The 21,058-nt window shown below is 30.6% G+C and overlaps 1 protein-coding gene and 1 pseudogene across 1 annotated transcript in view; both read left to right on the top strand.

The window, feature by feature from the left end:
* The window catches only part of LOC125830831 (40S ribosomal protein S9-2), a 396,173-nt gene that overhangs the window by 31,688 nt on the left and 343,427 nt on the right, over positions 1–21,058 (top strand). The window lies entirely within an intron of this gene.
* Positions 5,492–20,373, top strand: LOC125830714 (alpha-soluble NSF attachment protein-like; annotated as a pseudogene).

Here is a 21,058-nt window from a genome sequence, read left to right as displayed (position 1 = left end):
CATAAAAATGTTTTGTCTTATCTATCAAGAAGCGGGAGATCAGAGAAATCACCAGAGATAGCAAGACAAGGAGCATACAACCGAAGAGATCGACACAGATCAGTTCATTTTCAAACTAACAATTTTTCTGTAGATGCAGGAAAAGTTTTGTGTTTTTTATGCCAAAGAATTAGGAATATGAATAGCATTATTTCACTCAAATTCTCAGCAAAACGAGGTCCATAACGAACATACAACTATGTTCGGAGATGGAGCTAATGAAAACCTTGAAGAAAACAATATTATTGTTTTCCAGCAAATAAAAATACTTGGAGGACGTTTATCTGCATCATATTATCAGACACGATAATATCCGCACCTTAAGGGTTATTTACATTATATTGTCAAATGAGATGATACTGCCACCCAGAAGGTCACCTACATTGCTCGGTGAAGCATTATCTTCATTCGGTATCAGGGAGGCATCATTTGTATCTTCGTGCATCGCAGAGAAGTCATTATTTTCTGCAGTTCTCAAGGGAACATTATCTTCATGCATCGCAAATAATGATTCATGCATCGCGGGAAGAGTCATGCATAGCGGGAAAAAAATCATGCATCGTGGGAAGAATCATGCATCGCGGGAAAGAGTCATGCATCACAGGAAGAATCATGCATCGCGGGAAAGAGTCATGCACCACGGGAAGAATCATGTATCGCGGAATGGGTCATGCATCGCAAGAAAATTGACATCACCTGTTTTTTTCAAGGAAGCATTATCTTCATGCATTGCGAAGAAAACCATCAACATAATACGCCAGTCTATTTTATTACTTCGATATCAAAGGGAGAGTATATTGAAGAATTACATTGCAAATATGAGGTACAAGCTTTATTTGCTTTACGTCAAACTGGAGGAAGCTGACGTCAAATGTTCAAGGAGAGCAATTAAGTGTTAATACGGTAAAAGACGTTATATCACATTTGAATTACACTTTATGCTAATGCGTTTTATCTCAGTCTTTGTCAAGAGCATCCGAAAGGATGAATTCTCAAAACAAGCCACAGGTGCGGACGACATAAAAAAGGATGCAGCACAACGTGGAACTTTTCTAAGCAGCGAACTGGGACATAGTCCGAAAAGGAGTATCAAACTCTTAGGACGCGAGCTGAGGAGCGAATTCCACTACAATCAAACCACACCCCTATCAGAAGGCATGTGGATCTTTCTTTAGGTTTACCGATTTCAGTTTCGCATCCGGAAAATTTTGGTTTTCACCGAAAGCATCTTTCCAATCTAAGTGACAATGCGCCAAGAGCTTTGGAAATTATGTCCGTGTAAGTTCTTCATTATGGGTGTAAAGCGCGCTACATTCATGGCTAAGAGGTTACAAGCCTCTTTCTTATACTCGACTTACTTTGTGGCTTTTCCTGAACCGAAAGTTATCTTAGCATAAGAGGTTTTCTTTTCAATCGATTGAGTCGAACTACAAACAGCCCAATTCCCTAAGTTGAGGGATATATAGGCGGGATTGATGTTGAAAACTCGGTTGTATTCCAACATTGACTCTTAGATCTTATCCCCGAGCATTCCGGTGCCTTCATAATTTGATATCGAGATGGCTTTTGAATTCTTTCAAAATTGTGCGTCAAATCAAGTGTATCGAACTACAAGTGGCCTGAATTCTCATATAGTCTAAGATATGTAGGAAACTTATTTCCGGGGTTCGGCAATAATTGTTAAAGTCCGTACCAAAAACATTTTTCTTAAGATGAAAATGTGGTCAGACAAAATTGGATTCGTCAATTTCAGTTTTCTCGAATTTCTTTCATTAATCCAAGTCAAATGAGGGATAGTTGTGGACACCCAATTTTGACCTTACACAATATAGATTAGCTTTTGAGCTTCTTAATTTTCAAATGATTTAGAACAATTAGCTTTATAAAACTCAAATATTTTTCTAGGTTATATTAAGTAATTTCAGTCAATTTTTATAGTTTTTAAGCAATAAATATATTTCATATAATTATATGTATAATTAGTATGTTTTTGTAATAATTTTAAAAAAAATCATCTCAAAAGATTTCACATTTTAAGTTAAATATTTTACTAATTTAGTTTAGTTTAAATTATAGTTATATTTTGAGTTAATTATTGCGTAGTTAATTTAACTAACTTATAATTAATATAATTATTTTATTTCGTTAAGATTAAGAAGGTCATTAATAAATTTATATAAATTCGTCTTCTTTAGCTTTTGACGGAATTCGCTAATTAAATGAATCTAGCGAAAATTTCAACTTGATGTTGGTTACAATAGCTATTGTGTGTTTGCAAATTAGGCACTTCCTCCTATCTTAGGTTCCAATTCTTTAAGACCCATTTTTTCAGCCCAATTTCGAGTCCATTTCTTTCAATGCACCGCTTCATCTCAACAAAAGGAAACCCTGAAAGAGCAGCGACAAATGACCACTAATTTCAGCAACAACCCACCAATTTCCCAGCCGACCCAACTCCAACCCGACCCAAATCTAGTTCCCTCAGCATAACAGCGATCAAACGACAACAGCAGCTTCAAACGGTAGCAGAAACGTACACAGCGATTCAAGATATTCTTGAACCAACAGCAAAGCATACGGAGTGAGCGACATCGTCAATCCCAAATCCTATTCATTCTGAATTTGTTGAGCTTTTCGAAAATTTGGAGTTTTTGAATTTGAATGAAGCCTCGTTCTTATCCGAAAATTCTCAGAGTTTTTTTTGTGCCCTAATTTTGCCTATAAATAACCCCCTCTTCTTCTTCTTCATTGTTAAGGGTTGGAAAAAAAAATTGGCAACAACTTAACCTGTTCTGTAACAGTCATATAAGAAATATATACTTTCTTTCCTTGTTCCTAGGTCGCAAGAACACTCCAAGCTCTTCTGTGGTCATCAAAGCTCGTCCTTGTTCGTTCTCGTCTGCCCTCAAAAAGGTAACACTCTTTCTGACCTTGGTTCAATTTCGCTTTAGATTATAATGATTTATTTGTATCATTTTCTTGGTTGTTACGAAGAGTTCTTAGTGTCTTAATATGTCATCGCTTCTGGCGTTTATGCCTTTTAGTTTGGAAATATGTTGTAGTTGGCTTGATTTTAAGTTCTAAATTATAGTATATGTCATTCTTCGGCTGCAACCTATCTACACGTCTAAAATCGGCTTGATAAATGTCTATGATTTTGTGCCTAATATGACTTCTTTTCATGTTAGTTTGCCCTATTCCGTTTTCTTCTTCTATGTCAAGTCTATTGTTGTATGTCTTTGTTTTACATCTTCAAATCATGATAAGACCTGATTTCTTAATGATCTGGTTTTGAGTTGCTGATATTTGGCTATTTCTTTCTCCCCCGTTCTGATTGTATTCTTCTTTTACTGTTTGGCACGCTGTGTTGTTAAGTCTATACCTCCCTTCCATTTAGATTTACTCGAAAATGCTTACATTTGCCAGTCGAGTTGGTCTAAAATCTGAGTTTTTTCTTGTTTTGTTTTTCCAAATCTTAGTTTTGTTGAAGTTTAATCTTTAAGATAATTTGAAGCGTGATGTCTTTGGTGTTAGTCTCTCATGGTATGGCTTGATGAATATTTAGTCCCCCCTATGTTAATTCCATGTGATTTTGATATATTATTTTTGTGGCTTCTGCTTTGAAACAAATAAGATCCATTTATGATCAATCACTTTCTAGTAATGTCTAAAATTGAGATTTCGTAAACCATTGTGTGAGATTGTTTTGTTGTTAAATTTTATTATCCCTTCTATTTGGATGAGGATTTTGTGTAAGTTGTTTACTGCCTAGCTATAGGTTGATTAAGTATTTGATTAATGGTAATAACAAGCTTCAGTGGTTATTATTAAGGCCACCTCTCCTATGAGCTGATTATTGGTTGTTTACTATATTGGTTTCAATATTTAATACATTTTTATCATATTTCAAGCATCCTAGATTATGGGGTGTTATCTGATATGCCTTGTTGATATTGGTCTGATATTGCCTTTTTTGTATGAATAGATATGAGGTGTCTTTCCAAGTATGATAGGCAGTGATGCTACTTTGTTAATTAATTTTGATAAAATGTGGTTTCTTATTGTTATGTGGATGCTTCTTCTTTTCTTAATTTGTGTTTCTTTGAAATCTGTATATTGGCAGTAGCTTCTGAATCATCTAGCTTGCCTCCTTTTAAATTAAGATCATGTCTTAATTATTTCCTTATTTCGTATGCTAATGTCGTCTCCTCTTTCGTGTGTTGTATGAACTCCTTTTGAGTCCATGGTGGACTTCTTTTCTTTGCATTTTCGGATGGGCCATGAAGGCCCCAAATCCTCTTTTCCTTGAGTCAGCCATCATGGCAAATTGCGAATTACGCTCCATAGCTATAAAAATTGAAATCTACACGTTTATACAAACTTTAAAAAGTTATACACAAAAAGATTGAATGTATATGGTGATAAAACTGAAAAATTAAAGGAAATGATCTTCATATACAAATATAAGCCATCGTATACAAATACAAATCAAACGAACAATTGTTAGTTGCGAATTATACAAATGTGGCGAATTATACAAACGTGACTAATTATACAAACTCCAAGTCAGTGCACGTAATTAATGATTAATGTTAGTTGCGAATAGTAATTATAGCAAACCATCGTTGTGATAACTAATTAAGTAGTCTAAGTTTGCTTAACAGCGTAATTTTCTGTATAAAAATTATAGATAATTTTTAAAAAATCTGAAATACTAAAATTTGGCTCAAATACTAGTATTTTCTAGTATCGAGAAACTTGGGATGTTTGTCAAAATAAATTTGCTAAATAATAACAAGTTATTTAGCCATGGATTATTTCCGAAGTATATAACCAAGTATGTTTAAAAATTTTGTGGCCAAAGGATAGTAAATATAGAAAATCGAAAATCCAATTTTCAATTTCGCTAAGCTATGCCCAATAATCAAATCCAATTAAAAGTCAACATCGAATTTTAGTCTTTTTTATGGAAAAATTATTGAATTACAAAATATTCTTATCATAAATATAAATTCACTTTATAATTTAAAATAACTATATATTATTCTACTAATTAATAAATTCATATTAAATTTCAATTTAGATAAACCACCTCTTTTAAAATAATCCAGATAATAGGAATACATTACCTAATTTGATAAGGATGGTAATTTTGAGCCTTTATTGTTTTTCCAAACAATTCTATGTTTTCTATTTTGAGTCAAATTAGTATTTGTAAGTAGGGTGGGTATTAAACTGGATGTTGTTGTAATTTGCTTTAGAGAATTCTCTTCAGTCTTCACAATGGGGAATCATATACCAAAGTTAGTGAAGAAATTCAGGGGAACTGCTAATAGTTTGAAGTTCGATAAATCAGGTTTGTTTTACCACTAAACAATTCTTAATACTTTTTAATTTTTTGGTTACTAATTATGTCTGCTGCTTCACTATTGTAGTGATTAACCTCTTCATCATGGGAGATCAAATATCGAGAGGAGAAGAATTGGGAAGAAAGCTGAGAAGAAACTCAATGGTTGGGGATTTTTCGGGTCCAAATACTATGACGCTGCACATTTACTCCATACCACTCTCTCTGCTGTGAACAAGAGGAAGCTCTGCAGGTGAAGCAGGCGACGGGAAAATGCTTTTTTTTGTGTTCATACCAGGATCCAGGGAAAGGCTTTTTGCTCACCCCGCGAAAGGTGGCCACTAGTTACAAAGCTCCAATAAGGTATCGAGAGGGCTATCACAGTCAGGTGCGAACCCGAATTTTGAAACTATCCCTATTCCTATTTAGGGAGTTGAGGCGGAAAATGGCTTGATGTTGTTGATTGCTTCGAACTTGCTAAATCATGTTTGTTTTACCATTACTAATTGATAAATCAACTTCACTATTTTAATTTTAAGTCGAAATACCTCCATTTGTTTGTTTGATAGTGGAATATAATGTAGCAAGGTCTAAGATGATCCTTAATTAGTTTTAGAGAATTCCTAATTTGTCTTCTGAATAGTGGAATTGAATGCTTTGGGGTTAAATTAGGTTCCGGTATCATGTTTTTACTTCTGGGAGTACATGCTCTAGTTGGGTGTGTTAGAGTGAGTCAAAGTCCTACATTGATTGAGAATGGACGGGTGGTTTACGTATATGGACTTTTGTAATTTTCTCTAATTGAGCTAAGCTTTTAAAGTTGAATTAGCATCAGGTGCCAACAGATTTTAATGGGCAAATTGGATATAGAGGATCATATAGGCAACCCAACTAGGGCGTGAGCATGCTATGAATTCCGAAAAATACCATTTTTCGGAATTCATGTACTTCTTAAGAAGAATTATTTTTGGTAGGTGAGAAATACTTTTGGTAGGTGAGGAGTTCATGCTTTTATGTTTTTACAATATTAATTTTTACTAAAATTTTTATTGTAATATTCTTTGGCTAAGTGTTTTAATCTTGATATTTCTTTAATATTATTTATGATATATTCTAGGTATAACATATCTTGGGTTCTTTGGTACATATATAAATTTTCGTCCATTAATTGTTCCAATAGTTTTATATCTTCCATAGATTCTGTCTAATATTGTAAATATTCGTAGTTCATTTTAGTTTGAATTTATTTCTAAATCGTACCATTCTATTCTTTCGTAGTCTAAATCATGTAGGTCTATTTCATACCATTGTTGGTTCAATATATCTTCTGATTCGTTATCATTAAATATTTTTTCCCATATGATTCTTCTTAATTCGATTATTTTTATATATTTAAGTATATATAAGATTAAAGTTTCATAGTTTTTTATCATTTCATCATGAACGTATGTAGTCATGTTCTTTATCATGCATGTTTTTTATTTCAAATTATTCCTTCCTATCATATCTATAATTGATTAAATTCATATTAGATCATTATGAACTAGATTATCTATTTAACATGTTCTCCTGTCACTACTAGAATCGTACTTTAGCGGATACTTCCTTCTTATCAGCGCCTCAACTTTGTTTACTCCCCTAAACGGCTTCCTCGCCTACCGGTTTCAACATTAGGATGGCATAGTATAGAAGTTTTCTCCCTGTTTCCAGTGTGCTAATAAACTAGAAATCATGATTCAAATAATTCTAATACATAATAACTAACATAAATTTATTCAATCATATATATGATATTCAGGAATATAAGAAATTAGTTCCGCATATTTTTTGAACAATTTACCTTTGCCTCTTGCTTATTCATGCTATCTGACATATTTGGTTTGATTTCAAATTGTTGCTCCATTATCTTTTAAAACATTAGTTTTTAGTTGAGAGAGTTTTTTAAAGGGATTTTTATATATTAGGTATTGTCTGCCTTTTCATTTACATATACCTCCCTTTATATAGAAAGGAAGTTCTTACTTTACAATCATTCTTAATACTACACGTACACCTACTACTTAATAATGTGCCTAATATATAATATAATATAGTATATCTACATTATGACACATCTACCTACTTTATGACACAATGACACACTTTATGACTTTTTACATATATAATACACCTACTTTATGACACACTTTCATGACTTTTTACATACTAATACTACTTACTTTTGCCATATGTCTTCTTTTTCTTCATCTTTATCTTCTCATCATCTTCTTATCTTATCTTTTAGGCTTTCGTCTTTATCTCTTATTCCAGTTGGATGTCTGGAATTATATTATCTTCTTTGTTGCATTTCGAACATATATGATCAGGGTATTTGTGACCAATTAGCTTGCAATATCTGGTTAATAACTCTGCCGAAATAAATCCTACTTTTAGTGCTCATGTTGTAGGTCGTTCTTCTGGCATAAGTAATGATAAAATCCATCTCTGGACTTCATCCATATCTGCTTTCCTTAGCTCCCTTGAATTGGAATAAATCATTAACTGATCTCTTGCATAGTAGCTCCATATAGCGTTTCCTTTTAAATAATTATTTGCTAGCTCTTGTATAATGGTTGATATACCAATTATTCTCTTATTGGCATAAAAACTGGGTATCTCACTTTTTTGTATCTCTGGTTGTTGTTCGATATCTTCCGGTATTATCATATCTTTTGTTAGTCCTATCTTTACCACTTGTATCGGATGTTTTATTTCGTCATATAATATCTCTGTTGTTGCCGTATAAAATTTTACATCGAATAAATTTCTTTTAGTAACTCTCTTATATGTAATAAATGCTTTATGTAGTTTCGGTATTCCACTTAGTTCCTCTCCGTCATATGTATATACTGTATTTAATAGTCTATAGTTGTAACATGTCCTTACTAAGTTGGTGTTAGTTTTCGGTTGTGCAATCAGTTTATTATAACCTTGTAATTTTTGGGTCAAATAATCTTGGTTGGGTTCTTGGGTCAAATTACTGTTAAGTCTACTTTGCCTATGTGCTAATTCTTGTCTTTTTGCTATAATTATTTCATTAAATTTTTGTCTATATTGGTTATTCTCGTTATTCATTCTATTTTAGATATATTATCTATTAATTGGTTTAATTTGTCGTTATCAGTTTTTGAGATATTGAGTTGTTTATATTTCAGATATAATTTATTTAATTTTCTTCTTAATTTTCTTATCTTTCTACTAGTATGTTTCTTACTATGTTTCTTATTATCCATAGCTCTCATAGATTGCAAATACACCAAAGGAAAGGCTAAAATACTAATAATAAACAAACGAATAATAAATAAAGAAATACAAGATATTAAGGCTAAAAATCGAATTAAATATGTACATTTAGGAGGAACAGAAATACTAATAAAATCATGTTTTAGAGAAGGAATAGATACACCCATAGAAATATACTTAGCTGATGATAGAATTATACAACCTATAGAAAAAAGTATAATAAGTGTAGTAAAAGGTAACCTCATATACCAAAAAGTTAAATTTATAATAAGTGTTAACTACTCAATAGCAATAAATGACAGAAACATAGATAAATCACTAGTATTATATTGGAGAATGTCAGGGATAGAATTAGCCCCGAAAAGTAAAATATTTACAGCTAGATGTAAAAACTTATATGTTTTAACAATAAAACATAAAATAATAGCAAAAAATAAAATAAATAAAATAAAAATAGAAAATCCTTTTGAAAGGATAGTTACAGTCATAGATAATAATGATTATAGTTATAATGAAATTGATATAGAAGAAGATTTGGAAATAGTAAAAGAAAGACTAAGTACATAAAAAAGAATAAATAATGAGATACCCAAAATATCATCAAAAATGAGTACCTCAAGAAGAATAGATAAAACCTCACAAAAATCAATGGAAGAAGAAATAAAACCTAAATAACGGGAATAATGGAACAACGAAAATATTTAATACTAATAAATACAGGACTAGAAGAAAACTATATTACAAGAGAATTAGTGACGGAAGATGAAATAATAACTATTGAACAATTATGCCTCGAACTTCCAAAAGCATTAATGTATACCTACAGAAAAGGAAATAATCATTGGAGGCGTACCAATAGTAATAAAATTTAAAATATATCAAGGAGATGAAAATATCACTTTAGAAATAAAATGGCTAGAACAAGTAAAACCATATAATCTAGAAGACAAACAGTTAATAATAAATTATGAAAATAAAAGAGTAATAATAAAAAGGACTTTAATATGATAAAAATATGAAAATATATATACTTGCAAAGATAATAATAGAGGGATATTACAGCAGAAATTATACACCAATGATAGATACGGGAGCAGAAGCTAATATATGTAAATACAATTGTTTACCTGAAGATAAATGAGAAAAATTAAAAACACCGATAGTAGTAACATGATTTAATAATGAAGGAAACATAATCACATATAAGACAAAAAATATAAAAATACAAATATGGGATAAGATGTTAACTATAGAGGAAATATATAACTTTGAATTGACTACAAAAGATATGCTATTAGGAATGCCATTTTTAGAAAAATTATACTCACATATAATAACAAAAACACACTGGTGGTTCACAACACCGTGTAAACAAAAAATAGGAGCAACAAGAGTAAATAACAAAAAATGAAAAACAACAGAATGGATAAAAGGAAGTGAAAAAATTACACAAAAATTAGAAAATATAAAAGAAGAAGACCCTAAAATAGAATTAATTATATTCTCTATAGATAAAGTAAAAATAATCCAAGATAAGTTAGAATTATTATATAGTGAAGATCCTTTACAAGGATGGAAAAACATAAAACAAAAATAAAAATTGAGCTAATTGATAATAATAGTATAATAACCCAAAAACCATTAAAATATAATTTTAATGATTTAACAGAATTTAAGATGCATATAAGTGAATTACTAGAAAAAGGGTACATACAAGAAATCAATAGCAAGCATACAAGCCCAGTATTTATAGTAAATAAACATAGTGAACAAAAAAGAGGAAAAAGTAGAATGGTTATTGATTATAGAAATTTAAATGCAAAAACTAAAACATATAATTACCCAATACCAAATAAAATATTAAAAATAAGACAAATACAAGGATATAATTACTTTAGTAAATTTGATTGCAAATCAGGATTTACCACTTAAAATTAGAAGAAGAATCTAAAAAACTTACATCATTTACAGTACCACAAGGATTTTATGAAGGAAATGTATTACCATTTGGATATAAAAATGCACCAGATAGATATCAACACTTTATGGATAACTAGTTTAAACAATTAGAAAATTGTGTAGTATATATTGATGATATATTACTATATTCTAAAACTCAAGATGAACACATAAGATTATTAGAAAAATTCATATGTATTATAGAATATTCAGGCATAAGCCTAAGTAAAAAGAAAACAGACATAATGAAAAGCCAAATAGAATTCCTAGGAATACAAATAGATAAAAATGGAATAAAAATGCAAACGCATATAGTACAAAAAATAATTAACTCAAATGAACAGCTAGATACGAAAAAGAAATTACAATCATTTCTAGGACTAGTAAACCAAGTAAAAGAATACATACCAAAATTAGCAGAGAATTTAAAACCATTAAAGAAAGATGTAGAATACCAGTTTGATAAGAAAGATCAAACACAAATACAGAAAATAAAATTATTATGTAAGAACCTACCTAAACTATATTTTCCGGATGAAAATAAAAAAATTACTTATATAGTAGAATCAGACGCCAGTGAAAAAAGTTATGGAGGAGTATTAAAATACTGGTAAGGAGAAGAAAAAATAGAGCATCGTTGTAGATATTATTCAGCAACATTTACTAATGCAGAAATAAGATGGGAAATAAATAGGAAAGAATTATATTCGGTATATAAATGTTTATTATCATTTGAACCATATATTGTATATAACGAATTTATTATAAGAACAGATAACACACAAGTAAAATGGTGGCTAACAAGAAAAATACTAGACTCGGTAACAACAAAAGAAATATGGAGATTGGTATTAAATATATTAAATTTTACATTTACAATTGAAGTAATAAAAACTGATAAGAATGTTATTGCAGATTACTTATCACGACAAAGCTACTCAGACTGAGACTCAGGAAGAAGATACAATTGAAAAGATACTCAAAGTCATTACTACACTTTGTACAAAAGTGGATAGTATGGACAACGAGATACAAAAGCTAAAGACTAATGAAGATAATCTGAAGTCTAAAGCTAGTATAAGTCAGCAGCATGACTATAAAAATGCGGAGCTATGTCGATCGAAAGACAGAAAAAATCCAGAGCTAAAAGGTGACGTTGGGAAACACCTAAAAACCCATAATATTTGTTTAAATACATTTGCAGGTACAAGCCAACGAGTTAGCGAAAAACATAAGAATTCAAACTTAAACCAGTTATTCAAAAAATCATTTACCCCAAGGCTAACACCAAAAAACACATTAACTATAGAACCACAAACTTCTACATACGCGGATAGCCTACACCATGATAAAAAAACATATAACCATATTACGCGAACCTATATAGAAAATATATACAAAATCCAAACATTTTTAAACCTTAAACCCAGATCTACTACAACCCAAGAACCCAACCAGGATTATTTAACCTAAAAATTACAAGGTTATAATAAACTGATTGCACAACCGAAAACTAACACCAAATTAGTAAGGATATGTTACAACTATGGACTATTAAATACAGTATATACATATGACGGAGAGGAACTAACTGGAATACTGAAACTACATAAAGCATTTATTACATATAAGAGAGTTACTAAGAGAAATTTATTCTATGTAAAATTTTATACGGCAACAACAGAGATATTATACGAGGAAATAAAACCTCCGATACAAGTGGTAAAGATAGGCCTAACAAAAGATATGATAATACCGGAAGATATCGAACAGCAACCAGAGATACAAAAAAGTGAGATACCCAGTTTTTATGCCAATAAGAGAATAATTGGTATATCAACCATTATACAAGAGCTAGCAAATAATTATTTAAACAGAAACGCTATATGGAGCTACTATGCAAAAGATCAGTTAATGATTTATTCCAATTCAAGGGAGCTAAGGAAAGCAAATATGGATGAAGTCCAGAGATGGATTTTATCATTACTTAAGCCAGAAGAACGACCTACAACACGAACACTAAAAGTAGGATTTATTTCGGCAGAGTTATTAACTAGATATTGCAAGCTAATTGGTCACAAATACCCTGACCATATATGTTCGAAATGCAACGGAGAAGATAATATAATTCCAGACGTCCAGCTGGAATAAGAGATAAAGACAAAAGCCTAAAAGATAAGATAAGAAGATGATGAGAAGATAAAGATGAAGAAGTAGAAGACATATGGCAAAAGTAAATAGTATTAGTATGTAAAAAGTCATGAAAGTGTGTCATAAAGTAGGTGTATTATATATGTAAAAAGTCATAAAGTGTGTCATTGTGTCATAAAGTAGGTAGATGTGTCATAATGTAGATATACCATATTATATTATATATTAGGCACATTATTAAGTAGTAGGTGTACGTGTAGTATTAAGAAGGATTGTAAAGTAAGAACTTATTTTCTATATAAAGGAAGGTATATGTAAATGAAAAGTCAGGCAATGCCTAATATATAAAATTCCTTTCAAAAACTCTCTCAACTAAAAACTAATATTTTAAAAGATAATGGAGCAACAATCTGAAATCAAACCAGATATTTCAGATAGCATGAATAAGCAGAGGCAAAGGTATATTGTTCAAAAAATATGCGGAACTAATTTCATATATTCCTGAATATCATATATAAGCAAGAGGCAAAGGTACTAAGTTCATGATTTCTAGTTTATTAGCACACTAGAAACAGGGAGAAAACTTTTATACTATGTCATCCTAATGTTGAAACAGGTAGGCGAGGAAGCCGTTTAGGGGAGTAAACAAAGTTGAGGCACTGATAAGTAGGAAGTATCCGCTAAAGTACGATGCTAGTAGTGATAGGAGAACATGATAAACAGATAATCTAGTTCATAATAATCTAATATGAATTTAATCAATTATGAATATGATAGGAAGGAATAATTTGAAATAAAAAACATGCATGATAAAGAACATGACTACATACGTTCATGATGAAATGATAAAAAACTATGAAACTTTAATCTTATATATACTTAAAGATATAAAAATAATCGAATTAAGAAGAATCATATGGGAAAAAATATTTAATGATAACGAATCAGAAGATATATTGAACCAACAATGGTTTGAAATAGACCTACATGATTTAGACTACGAAAAAATAGAATGGAACGATTTAGAAATAAATTCAAACTAAAATGAACTATGAATATTTACAATATTGGACAGATTCTATGGAAGATATAAAACTATTGGAACAATTAATGGACGAAAATTTATATATGTACCAAAGAACCCAAGATATGTTATACCTAGAATATATCATAAATAATATTAAAGAAATATCAAGATTAAAACACTTAGCCAAATAATATTACAATAAAAGCTTTAGTAAAAATTAATATTATAAAAACATAAAAGCATGAACTCCTCACCTACCAAAAGTGTCATGACCCAATTTGAGTCATGAGTGGCACTCACACTTAACCTCCTAAGTGGGCGGACCAAGGAATCTAAACCCCCACATATACCAATATTTTAACTACGACTAACAACAATAACGTGGAAGCTCCAAAACTTATTAAAGTAACCAATCAAATAAACCTCTAAAGTCTATTACATATTATCCCCAAAATCTGAAAGTCATCACATCAAGGACATCTATTCTTAACATATCAAGTCTAAAAGTATTAGAGATCCCAAAATAAGTAAATACGATGGTCCATGTCCGAAATTCAAGGACATCACACCATAACTGAGAGAATCCAGAACGAGCTAGAAGGAATAGCTCACCCTGAAATCTGATGTGCGAGAGACTGGCTAGAGCTGAGGGCGAGTCGAAGTCGATGGTACACTTGCTGCACTCCACAAAAGAAAAACGCAAAAAACACAAGTAGGAGTCAGTACAAGGAACACGTACTGAGTAGGTATCATCGGCCAACCCAAAATAGAAACTAATATACAATGAGTAATAGTATAAAGTCAACTATAGCACTTAGCAGGTGATAAGAAACCACAACATGAACAAGTAACAGTTGAAGCAAATACATAATCAATCACAATATCAAGCATACACACGAGGACTCATGCCTCTACATCACACTCGTTTGGGAAATGCGTTCATTGAGATTGAGTACATTAAGTTAATTCAATATCTTTTTCCTTTAAGGTTACTGTGTCGGAACGTGACACTCCGATCCAATTATACCGTGTCGGAACGTGGCACTCCGATCCAATAATATCGTGTCGGAACGTGACACTCCGATCCAAAAATACCGTGTCGGAACGTGACACTCCGATCCAAAAATACCGTGTCGGAACGTGACACTCCGATCCAATAATATTATTAATTTATCATTTATTATCACTACTTTTCAGTTCATTAATAATATTACATCAAGCCTTCTTTATTCAAGGCATAACTTCAATAGAGAGGTGTTCAGATTATAAATCTCACGGTCTCAGGATTTTAGACCAATCACAACCACACAATCATGCCACACAATCACACAATCAAGTACATAGAGAACTTCACAATATCAGTCAATGCATATCCAATCGCTATTAAGAGTTTATCTATCAAATAGAACAAACCATAACCTACCTCCACAGAAGAATCGGAGTCAAGCAAACTACTTCTCCAATGCTTTTCCCTTCCTCAATGCCTCTGAACCTTTCCAATCTATCAAATATATATATGCATAATTTGTAAGTTAGCGAGTCCATAAACACTCATATTATTTTATGTCTAGCCTAAACCCAAAAACTCACCTAATTTTATAACCAATTTCCTAAAGTTCAAACCTATGGGTAAGTCTTAATTCCTCCCATTAGCATATCTCTAATGGAATTTAAATAATTCGATGCACCTAATATTTAATTACCTAACTCAATATATCAAAATATAGTTTATAATATAATAACAAAATTGTAATGTTTAAACGTTAAAGCCACTGGTTACGGAACCAGTGGCAGCGAACACTCCAACAATATACTCTACACTTTTATATCCTTAAATCACCATTGTTAAATTATTAACTTCCTCACTTTCATCCAAAGTCCCAACCAATCAGTAATACAAATTCATGCATATTACCACTATACCTTTCCCCTTCATAATTTCATTAATTCACTAACAACTATCCATGCAATTAAATAATTACCACCCTCACTTTCCAATCAAGTTATAACACATACTATATGATTGTAATAAATTGGTCCACTGCCAATCGTTAATTGGCTATTAAGAGGTCCTACGATAATGCGAAGAACTAAAACTCACGTGAAAGGCAAACCAGATTTCAACCCAATTTTTGATAACATCAATAATAACAAAAATCACCTAACCTATATTGCTAATCCCCGAGCAATAAGCAACTTATGAGCAAAACTTGATAGCCTTTTTAATATAATTCAATTACTTAATTAACATCTCCTAATCATTACTTCATGATTACCGCATACTTATTGTAATGATTGCCTGACAATTGTCCATTAAGTCATGTCCCCCAAATGTATAGAATTCACCCAAAATCTCGTAGCAGCCCAAGATACAGTTGAACAATTAAACTTTCACAGAAGTAATATATATTAATGAAGAAACTTACCAACAAAAGAATACACAGTTGATATCCTGGTAGTCGCTGCACAGGTAAACCCTCTTCTCAAATTTGTTTTTACGCTCGTGCATCTATTTTTGTCTTCCTTTCTTCTACTACCCTAATTATTATCTGTAACTAATTATAAAAGTGGTAAAAACTGTCCCACTACAAATTTTTCTGTTATTTCCTGTAACCTCTAACTAAATACATTATAAAAATTACCCCACTAATTTCATCATTATAATCACACATAGTCCAAAGTACCCATTTAAAATCTATCGGAAAGTATTTTATGAAATAAAAAGCTCTACTACTCAAAACGACCAAACGGGTCGTTACAAAAAGTATTCCTCACCTACCAAAAATAATTCTTCTTAAAAAGTACAGGAATTTCGAAAAATGGTATCAGAGCTATGGATAGTAAGAAACACACTAGTAGAAAGATAAGAAAATTAAGAAGAAAATTAAACAAATTATATCTGAAATATAAACAACTCAATATCACAAAAACTGATAACGACAAATTAAACCAATTAATAGATAATATAACTAAAATAGAATATAAATATATTCAATATTTAAAAATACAATGAATAACGAGAATTACAAATATAGACAAAAATTTACTTAAATAATTATAGCTAAAAGACAAGAATTAGCACATAGGCAAAGTAGACTTAACAGTAATATATTCGCAGGAATTTGTAAAAAATCTATAATAGAACAGAGAAAAACTATTTTATATCTAAAAATACAAATAGAAAGTTTAGAATATAAACTTCAACACAATCTATAAATGAATAACGAAGAATACGCAATAGATGAAAAAACATATGAAAACTATGACGGATTAAAAATAAAGATAATATTTTCTAATCTACGAAGAAGATACAAGAAAATAGGTGACAATATATATTTAATGTTAGAAAAAAAAACGGTAAAACTAGAAGATAGTTTAACTGCTATGATAAGAATAACAAAAGAAAATGAAGAACTAGATAGAAAAACGGAAATTGAAAGAATAAAATAACAAGCAAAAAAGAAAGTACAACAATTAGAAGAAGTAAAAAAAATACTAAAATAATAGAACTAGAAAAAGAGTTGGCAATGTTAAAAGAAATGTATGAAATGAAACAAAAAGAAAGAGAACAAAAAACAAAATTAGCAAATGAGATAAATAAATTTAAAGAAAATTTGCAATTAGAAGATGAATTAGAAGAAAAAGAAGAAAATAACCAAAATGATCTACTCGAAATAAGAATTGATGAAATAAATGACAATGATTTAGATGAACAACATTCGGAAACAAGCGAAACATATACGGAACTTTTAGCAAACATAGATAATACAGAGAATTTACAAAATAAATACATGAGACATAGACATGGATGAAAAACCTAGCACATCAGGAGTAAAAAATCCAAAAAATTTAAATCCAAAATATTATAATGAAAACTATGGACAATATGATAGAGAAAAAATTATATGGGATAAAAGATTAAATAAAAAATGGACGTCTAAACCAATAACTGAACAACATAATTTTTTAGATTTAGACTTAGTAGCAGATATAAATAAAACAACCCAATTATGGATGGGATATATATCAAAACAATTAATAGATAACAAAAAAGTAATAACAGAAACACCAGGATATATAGAAAGAACACTTATAGGAACAGTAAAATTATGGCTACAAAATTTATCAGATGAAAGTTTACAAACTCTAAGAAGTAATAAAAAATTTGATGGTGGAATAGCTACTACAACTATGGAAATATTATATAAATATGAAATAGTTATAAGAAACGAATTTAGTAGTATGACAACAGAAGTAGAAGAACAAAATAAAGAAAAAATCATAACCAGAATCTAATGACAAAATTAGCAATATGTAACATGTGTTATATAGATGTATATACATGTGCATTTAGAGAATACTATTATAAAGGAACATATAGCATAGACGAAAGTAAAGAAATAAGAAAATTATATTTTACAAAATTACCGGAACCTTTTAATTCAAAAGTAATAAAAAGTTGGAATGAAGCAGGATTAACAGATACCTTAGGAGCTAGAATAAAATTCTTACAACGATGGTTTATAGAACTATGTGAAAAACATAAAGAAGAAATAAAAATGGAAAAAATACTAGTAAAAAACTTAGCATGTTGCAAAAATAAAACGGCACCCCAATTTGGTTGTACGGACAAATACTATAAAAAGAGATATAACAAAAAATATAGATCGAAATATAAATATAAAAAACCAAGAAGAAGATACTATGTAAAAAACTCCAAAACCAAAAGACCATATAGACCAAAAAGAAAACTAACGGAATGTACTTGTTATAATTGTGGAAAACTAGGACATATAGCTAGAGATTGTAAATTACCTAAAAATCCAAAGAAAAAACAAATATCAGAAATAATAATAGACGATGAAAAATATACGCAGATAGAGTACATAGATTATGAATTAGAAAGCAATGATAGTATATATGAATTATCGGAAAATGAAATGGAAAATAATCCAATAATAGAATCAGATAATGAATACGATATCAATGACTGAAACATATATACAAATAATAACTAAAGAAAAATATCAAGATGAAGAATCGGCAGAACAAAAAATAATATTTGATAATAATATATTTGAACAAATAAAAGGAAAAGAATTAGACCTAAGAGTAGAAAAAGTATTTGAAATACCAACAATAAGAAACTGGTTTAAACGACAAAAAGAAGAATATTATGTAGTAAGTCAAAGAGGCTTACTGTTTTATAAAGTATTAGATGCTCATTAATCTTACAATGTTTGTCTTTTAGGGGATCGAGTTGGAGCAGTATATGTGAAATTATCAAGTTGTCATCTGAAGGTATGTTTTTTATCCTCTTCGTTATAACTCTTGTACAAAAACTTAAATTCTTAAAACTATCTTCCCTTATCTTATCAGTTGGATCACAAACATGAGGCTACTCGTGCTTACGATATTACTGTTGATTACTATAAGATGACGAAAAATTTGAAAGGTTGTGTGTTGCCTTATTGTGCTATAGTACACATCTTGTCAGTTGCAGGAACATTTTATGGATATATGTCTATTTCTTGCAGAGGCAATATCATGTCTAGAAAAAGCAACACATTTATTTCTGGACATTGGAAGGCTAAACGCGACCAGAGGACATTACCAGGTACAACTATATTGTCGATGAGAATCAAGATGTGCTCTTTTTGTTATTTTCAATAGACGGCTGTTAAATGTTTTCATTATGCATTTGAAAGATACATAAAAAATCTTTTGGATCCAGGAAATTGCTAAATTATATGAACATGAGAACAATTTAGAGCTGGCTATCGTTTACTATCAGAAAACAGCTATTTTTTTTAGAGTATGGATTTAACATCATCTGCAAATCAGTGCAGGCAGAAAATTCCAGAATACTCAGCTAAAGTAGGAAAGTAAGATTCTTCGTCTTGAAGTAGTATGTAATACAGTTTTGTATTATTGAACATAGAAAGAATAACTGATCAAGTTTTGCATTCTATATTTGTCACAAAGATATCAAAGATCAATCACGATGTTTGAGGAGATAGCAACATACTCCATCAGAAACAACTTGTTGAAGTATGGAGTTAGAGGGTATCTTCTGAATGCTGGTATTTGCCAACTTTGTAGAGGTGATGTTGTTGCAATTAACAACGCCTTAGAGCGATATCAGGTAGAGTATATTTTCCTGTCAAGACTCTTAAGATTTCAACAGGACATATGTTTCATGCATCCTAATTTGCAGATACTGGATACAACATTTCAGGGACGCGCAAGTGCAAGTTTCTAATGTTATGTCATATAGCTTGTATTAACTCTAGGATCATTATGTATTCCAAATATGATTATGGGGAATATTTTTGCAATGATAGGGTTTGGCAGCTGCTATTGACAAGAGAGACATTGCAGAGTTTACTAGTTGTCTCAAGGAATATGATAGCATCACAAAACTGGTAAATTTAAATTTGTACTTCCTTGGCTCAATCGGCCTAAACACTTTTTATGATGCTTCTTTCATCTCATATAACAGGATGAATGGAGGACATTAGTTCTTCTCAAAGTGAAGGAAGCGCTGAAGGTGAAGGAGCTAGAGTGAAAGGGACAGCTAGGACGGTTATTTTATATTGTACCATGTTCGCTTATTTTATTTTGTATGAAAAAAAATTAGACTTTTCGAAACAGAAAAACCATTGACACCTCTAGCTAGCTAGTAGGATTGAGGAATATGATCTTACTTTAATTCTTCTTCTAGGATTGTTTTCTTATCACCCTCTACTGAAGTGTTACATTTCGGGCCTCCACTTTTCTTTTCAGCGCAAATTATTGTTATTATGAACTCAAAAAAACGAACAAAAAAATATATTTAAGATACTTGTTCAAAAGAAAAAAAGACGTGGGTGACATTATGACTGACATTCTGTACTGATTGAGTTTGACTTCCAAATTGAGTTCGACATAGTGGTGGAACGAGTATTAGTAAAGGTGGTGTGCAACATTCACTATAAATACATAATACATAATTTTTACCATGTATATATACAATGTAACTTTCAGATGAATCCCCTAGACTCTTAGTAGCTCAAGTTGCGCCCCAAGTAGAGTCCTATTACGAATAAGTATAATTTTAAAGTCCTAAATATTAGAAGAAGAATCAAATGAGAAAATTCAATAATCAACATTTCTAAGACCTTCATTTTATATAACTCAAAAGTATAACGATAAGAGTATATATAACCCAAAAGTATAACAGAAGATATACACATCATATTTGAAAGTTTTGG

The sequence above is a fragment of the Solanum verrucosum genome, unplaced genomic scaffold (assembly GCF_900185275.1).
Source record: "Solanum verrucosum unplaced genomic scaffold, falcon-dt-bn FXZP01000154.1, whole genome shotgun sequence".
Lineage (NCBI taxonomy): Eukaryota > Viridiplantae > Streptophyta > Magnoliopsida > Solanales > Solanaceae > Solanum > Solanum verrucosum.
Note: the sequence above shows the minus strand (reverse complement) of the source record. Positions and strands in the feature narration are given on the sequence as shown.